The sequence below is a fragment of the Staurois parvus genome, unplaced genomic scaffold (assembly GCF_062004578.1).
Source record: "Staurois parvus isolate SC_StPar_1 unplaced genomic scaffold, SC_StPar_1.0 ptg000647l, whole genome shotgun sequence".
NCBI classification, from domain to species: domain Eukaryota; kingdom Metazoa; phylum Chordata; class Amphibia; order Anura; family Ranidae; genus Staurois; species Staurois parvus.
Window position 1 is genome coordinate 1,420,956 of NW_028318443.1, and position 7,624 is coordinate 1,428,579.

Sequence of the window (7,624 nt, forward strand, 5' to 3'; positions counted from 1 at the left end):
AGACTGTCCACTTTGCAAGGGAAGTTGCACTTTGCAGGGGAATTTGCCCCAGAGCTTAGCAAATGACTTGAAGACTTGACATCATCCAAGTATTTTTTATTTTCCTTGCGTGTTTTTGTTTGTTCTTTGCCAAGCTCTTGGCCAAATTCCCTTGCAAATTGAACAACCTTAGTAAATGAGCTCCATTGCCTGCAGGGGAATCATGGGGCCCTGTAGTAAAATTTTGTTGGGGGTCTCCCTGGTAATTCTCTGTAGCAGCTGGCTATACCAACTTTGACGTTTGATGTGTTAATAGTAACATAATATATGTGTAAATCAAGGACAGGCAGTGGGAGTTCTGCCAGCATAGTCAGAATACTGGGGACCATTGCTCAGGATAGAAGTTACAATAAAAGTCACAATAATAATAAGCATGATAATATATTAAATCATGACAAAATAATGAATGCTCTTGCGCTCAATTAATCAATTATCCTCTTACAGACGTCTTTAAACTCGACCTTCTTTAACCTTTTATGAACTACAAGCCTCCGCTGTCCTTTAAACTCTTCCCTTTTAGAGCACTTTATGGTTATTTTGTGCACATATTAAAATCTGCATTTTTGGCTAGAAAATGTTTTAACCACTTGAGCTCCAGAAGGTTTTACTCCATTCATGACCAGGCTTTTTTTTTTTTGCTATTCAACACTGCTCTACTTTAACTGCCAATTTTACAGTCATGCAACACTGTACCAAAATAAAATTTATATATTTTTTTTCACACAAATAGAGTTTTCTTTTGGTGGTATTTGATCACTGCTATGTTTTTTTTCATGTTTTGCAATATAAATGAAATATTTGGAACAAAAAAAAAACATTTTTTACTTTCACCTCTCCTTCTGCAATAGTTCAGAGGATCGTCTCAGATTGAGGAGGACCCAGAGGCGGTTCCCTACAGTGCTATAGCGGAAGGATGGCTACAGCTCGCTTGTCTGGTTCTGGGACAACGTCCATGGACGTCATTCCAGAACATGCCCCCTGTGCTCACCTGGCGCCACCGGTGATCGCTGTGTCCTACAGACACAGCTGATCACAGGATATGGTAAATGGCTAATCACGGCGGCCTTTTACCACATGATCAGCTGTGTCCAATGACACAGCAAATCACCAGGTAAATACAGTTGTCGTTTATCGGAGGCACTGTCCTCACGATGTCACAGAGTGAGGAAAGTACTGCTGATAACTGGAAAATCGTCAGAGAAGTGATCGGCACTGATCATCAGGGAACTGAGGATCAGTGCCCTGATGATCATTGCCCAGCAGTGCCGTCCACCTGTGCCCATCAGTGCCACTCACCTGTGCCCATCAGTGCCACTCACATGTGCCCTGCAATGCCACCCACCTGTACCCATCAGTGCCACTCACCTGTGCCTAGCAGTGCCACCCATCAATGCTGCCCATCAGTGCTGCCTATCAGTGCAGCATCATCAGTGGCAGTTCATCAGTGCCGCCTATCAGTGCCCATCAGTGCTGCCTATCCATGCCACCTCATCAGTGCCCATCAGTGCAGTCTATCAGTGCCCATCAGTGCTGCCTATCCACTGGACAGTTTGAGGCAGGAAGAATAGACATGATGTTCTAAGACACTGTTTTATGTTACTGTAACTGCATCAACTTTCAGTAAAGTTCTTTGTCCTGGTCTGAAGTTCCTGGGAAAAGGGGTGCAAGCAAGGCATATAAAGAACAGGGCTTATAATGGGGAGGAAGAGGAGACTAGGAAGGAACACTAAAAAGAGTTAACATGTGGTGACGATGCAAGAGTAAAGGGCTATATTTCCATTGCTACGAGTATTGGATGTTATAGCTGCCAACCAGCAGAAGGACAATGTGACCTGACATGGATGATGGCGAGCTCTGGTAGCAAGGACTGATTTTGTGGCACAGAGTCCATATAGAGGAGCGCAATACAGGCTCTGTGGTATCCCCTCAGAAGTGCTGCACTGGATGGAAGAAGATAAACTACAGTTATGCAAACTGTGAACCGCTTTGGAGCGCGATTGTATGCTATATTGCCATAATTTTTGGGACGCTTGCCTTTACACGCACATGAACTTTAATGGCCCCCCAGTCTTAGTCCGTAGGGTTAAATATTGAGTTGGCCCCACCCTTTGCAGCTATAACAGCTTCAACTCTTCTGGGAAAGCCATCCACAAGGTTTAGGAGGGTGTCTATGGGAATGTTTGACCATTCTTCCAGAAGCGCATTCCCAGGGACAAGGCTGTGAGGGAATACTCAACCTTAAGGAGGGTCTCTACTCTTAGAGATGAACATACACCATGTACATTTGCACAACAACTGTTCTCCAGTTAACTCTTGGGCCCAGCTGAACACTGACCACAGCCACCTGCCTAGCGTTCTTGCACTACCTGTCCCGGTAGCAACATGGAACCTGCCATGCACATAACATGGGCTCCAATGTGCACCTGACTTTAACGCTTGAACTTCGATATCTCTATACAGGATTGGGGCCTTGACAATGCAGTTCTCCTCCGGTTGCTATGGAAGGCAGAATGTGGTGTAGGGTGTGCCAACTACATCTCCCTCATGGCTAGAGACTGACCCAGCTATAACAGGCACATGTTTCTGATAGGCTGCCTGCTGACAGCACCTCTGCACTAGAATGACTCTTCATATACTGGCTCTTCTTACCCCATGTATTACATGACCCAAACCTTAGACTCAAGGTGCCAGTTACTTGCATTACACTCCTTTAAAGAACTTCAGACCAAGCAGAAGGCAAATCTCAACACTTTACTGTATAAAATGAAGAGCAGTACAGAAAAGTCCAAAGATCAGGCGAAACAGTCATTTTCCCTTTTCCCTAAGTCCCTCCTTACCTACTCCTGTTCTCCCTCAAGGTACCTGCAAAAGGCATAGTCCATGCGAATAAGGGTCCATCAGTGGCGTTCCCCAGCAGCTGGTGTCTTGGGGTGGAACCCCATGTGTGTCTCTCACATTCTCAGGGCCAATAAACCTGTGACAGGACTCCTCAGCTCTTAAGTGGCATTGTGGCTTCCTAGAATTCTTTGGGGCTCTCTCTCTTTACTGCTTTCCCTTTTCCCAGGGGCTCTTTGACTCTGGACCACCGTCCCTTTTTATACCCACAGGAGCAGTGGGTCAGACCTAGAGATCCCACCAAACAAAAAACCTTGGAACTAAGTTAACCCCAACTCTCCCATCTGGGGCAACACCCATCTAACTAATTTCCACCTGTTAATAAGCATGCCTTTGGGTGAGGTGTTACTACATATGTATGGGCACAGTATTCCCCACCCACACGCTGACATGCACTACATATAGAATAGTTATAGAAAATGTCTAGGCTATGATTGTCAGATGTCTTCCCAATGCTGGGAACAAGAAGAATACAAATCTGAAAATATGTAATTTTTTTGTACTAAATAAAAGACCAGACACCTGACAGGGTTTTAACCACTTGCCGCCCAGCCACTGTAGATATACAGCGGCAGGGCGGCACTCGCAGGCAAAACCACGTTTTAAAACGTGTGTTTTGTAAACAAATAAGGGGCGCGCGCAAGGTGTGCCGCCGCCATATCTGTCCCGCCGCAGATGTGAGTCGCCGGGTCACAGCCGGTCCTTAACGGCTGTTTCCCGGCGATCGGCGGCAAACAGTGACAGAGAGCACAGCTGCAGTAGCTGTGCTGTCTGTCACTTCCCTGTCAGCTCGAGGATGAGCTGATCGAGAAAGAACAGTTTCTCTTTCTCGATCAGCCTTGTCCTGCCCAGTACACCCCGCCCCCTAGTAAAACACTCCCCTCACTCCTATAACCCTTCCCTGCAAAATAAAGTTAACCCCTTCCTCCCCATTGCCATTAGTACAGTGTCAGTGTTTTTTTTTTTTGCACTGATCACTGTATTAGTGTCACTGGGGATGTCAGTGACCCCAAGTCAGTACCCCCCAATGTCAGAATGTCCGCCTCAGTCCCGCAGTCCCGCCATAAGTCGCTGGTCGCTGCCATAAGTCACTGATCGCCGCCATAATTCGCTGATCGCCACCATTATTAGTAAAAAAAAAACACCCTAAAAATCCCAGTATCTTTCCTGCCATTTGTAAACGCTATAACTTTCACGTAAACCAATTAATTTACACGTATTGGGTTTTTTTTTTAGCAAAGACATGTCGCAGAATACATTTTGGCAGAAATTTATGACTAAATTTGATTTTTGCATTTTTTTTTACTGGACATGTTTTATAGCAAAAAGTCCAAAATATTGTTTTTTTTCCTCAAAATTGTCAGCCTTTTTTTTATAGCGCAAAAAATAAAAACCGCACAGGCGATCAAATACCACCAAAAGAAAGCTCAATTTGTGGGGAAAAAAAGGATGTAAATTTCATTTATGTACCGTATTGCATGACCGCGCAATTGTCCGGTAAACTAGCGCAGTGCTGTATAGCAGAAAAATGGCGTAAATTGCAGTATTTATACCATAGTTTGTAGACGCTATAACTTCCACACAAAGCAATCAATATAAACTTATTGGGATTTTTTTTTACCAAAAACATGGAGCAGAATACATTTTGGCCTAAATTTATAACCAACTTTGAGTTTACTATATATTTTTTATAGCTGAAAGTAAAAAATATTGTTTTTCTTCAAAATTTTTGGCCTTTTTTTGTTTATAGCGTGAAAAACAAAAAGCGCACAGGTGATCAAATTACACCAAAAGAAATCTCTATTTATGTGAAAAAAAGGACGTAAATTTCGTTTGGGTGCAGCATTGCATGACCGCGCAATTATCAGTTGAATTAGTGCAGCACCGAGTGGCAAAAAGAGGCCTGGTCATTAAGGGGGGTAAATCCTCTGAAGCTCAAGAGGTTAATTGATAAATGACATATTTGAAAAATGAACAGGTTCTTTTTAGAGTGTTTTTTTTTTTTTTTTTTTCAGGTTGATGCCCCATCTGTACCAAACGCTCTGGCACCTCGTTGTCCTGTACAATGTCCCGACTTCCTACTCAGATAGTAACCCGGCAGACATGTATCCCAGCGGCATACTGGTACCTGGAGATGTTCTCATTGGGGCTGTGGTTCCCCTCCACATCAACCCAATTTACCAAGAAGTCACCTTTCAAGAGAAACCCCCCGCAGATGTGTGCACAATGTAAGAGAAGTCATAGTAGTTCTGTGTATGGTCATGAGGCTGGATGTGGAATCTCACACCATTCTGTGGGTCCATAATTATTTATTACCAATAGATGGAAATAACACTTTTAAGTAATTTGAAGGTTACAGCATTGGCAGAAGGTACCTATGGCCCCGTTACAAGTTGTGTTATGGACTTCACATAAATGAGTCCACCTCTTGCTGCCCCTTCCTTTCCTGAGGGAAACAAATAATGGAAAAGCCTCTCTAAGGACCAGCATTGATGAGTCTTTGTTCACGGCAGAAGTTCTTTTCTCCCCATACCAGTCAACAGTTATATGAAAGCAGCTCATCAATTAGTAAAAGGTCAACAGCAGGTTAAGCGCAGAATCATGAGGAGGTCAAATGCAAGTTGCTGCAACTTAGAAGCAGGTGAAGCAGGTCAAGTGCAGGTCAAAAGGAGGCCAGCTGAAGGTTGAGGCAACATAGAAGAAGGTCAAGTGTAGGCCAGCAGGAGGCCAGCAGGAGGTCAACTGCAGGTTGGTACAACTTAGAAGCAGGTCATGTGCAGGTCAGAAGGAAGTCAACTGCAATTTGTTACACCTTAAAAGCAGGCCAGAAAGAGGTCAACTGCAGGTTGATGCAACTTAGAAGCAGGTGAAGCAGGTCAAGTGCAGGTCAAAAGGAGGCCAGCTAAAGGCTGAGGCAACATAGAAGAAGGTCAAGTGTCAAGCAGGAGGCCAGCAGGAGGTCAACTGCAGGTTGGTACAACTTAGAAGCAGGTCATATGCAGGTCAGAAGGAAGTCAACTGCAATTTGTTACACCTTAAAAGCAGGCCAGAAAGAGGTCAACTGCAGGTTGATGCAACTTAGAAGCAGGTCCTGTGCAGATCAGAAGAAAGTCATCTGCGGGTTGATGCAAAATAGAAGCAGATCAAGTTCAAGTCAGAAACATATCAACTGCTGCTTGCTGGACCTGTCACTGAACTCGGAATGATTTCAGAAGCATCTCAAACTTATGTCAAATGCAATTACCCATTGACACCAGCCCAAAGCCCCTAAACACAGGTCCTGGTGGTGGTTTGGCATCTTTCACTTTGCTTTCCGTAATACCGAACTCGTAAAAAGGTGGTCCAAAGAACTACACACCACTTCACTAAGGAGCAGTAAAGAAGCCATGGTATGGTATGTCACCTACAAACCATTGAACCTGGTAGGTTCTCTTGCCAGCCAATGCAAACATAGCACCAAAAATCTAAACAGTGCCCCAGTGTTGAAGTTGAACTCCATGCAAGCAGCTAAATACACAGATGAAATACATACTGTATATGAGAGCTGTTTTTAGACTCATACCGCACTGCCAAATAGCATTGGTGACCTGACTTTCTTCTCCTGCAGTTAAAGCAATACAACTAAGTAACCTTCCTGACTCCCAGACAGTGATTGGAAAATGAAGGAGCAGCAGTTGATTAATGAGGTCATCAGACTATTTTTTTATTGTTTGTTAGTGATATTTTCCAGCTGTTGAAATATTACAATTAATAAAAAAAAGTTAGTTTTTTTCTCTTACACTTGTTTCATTCTTCATTTTCAGGTTCCTCTTTGAACAGTACCAGCTGTTGCAGGCTATGCGGTTTGCTGTTGATGAGATCAACCAAAGCGTCAAACTTCTTCCCAATATCACTCTGGGCTTCTACTCTTATGATTCGTGCACTGTGCTGCGGAAGGAGATGGAGGGCACCCTGTGGATGGTGACGGGTCAAGATTGGGTCGTACCCAACTACTGCTGTCGTGACCGTCCACCACTGGCTGCCGTCATCGGCCATTCAATGTCCACATACTCCATCCTCATGGCTCACATTTTGGGGTTGTATAGATATCCACAGGTAAGACACAAAAGCCATTAGAGTTGCAGAAACCAAAGCCACTGAGGTACAGACTGGATCCAAATGTAATCATTAGTCAAACACTGGCCAATCAGAGCCTCAATGTGTTTTTTTAAGGAGACCTTCATTTTAGATAAATTCACCAGTTACCTTAGGGAATGTTGGTTTATGTGCATTAATTGTTTCTTTTATTAAACTTTATATCAACCTTCTGTAATCCCCTGTACAGTAGCACTGTAGGAAGGTAGGAACTAGGAGCCGCTCAAGCTGTGCTTACAGTGAACATGCTGACAGAAGGAGTGATCAGAGGTAGCAGAATGATGACTCATCACAGTGCTGTGACTCCTTTGCTTGTCCAGTCAGCAGGCTGGGGTGTGTTCTTGACCTGGAAATTTTCTTTTGTTGTGTATACTCCCTGTGAGCAGGATGCAGCAGGATGGTGTGACTCAGAAATCACACAGAGGTTGAGTAACTTGAACTATGTATTGCAGAAAATTCCATCAAAGTACAACTAGGCCCCGCAGGTGAGCAAAACCATCCAGAGCCAGTTATGGAGTCTGTAGAAACAATACTTTAACTTGACTTGATTCCGACA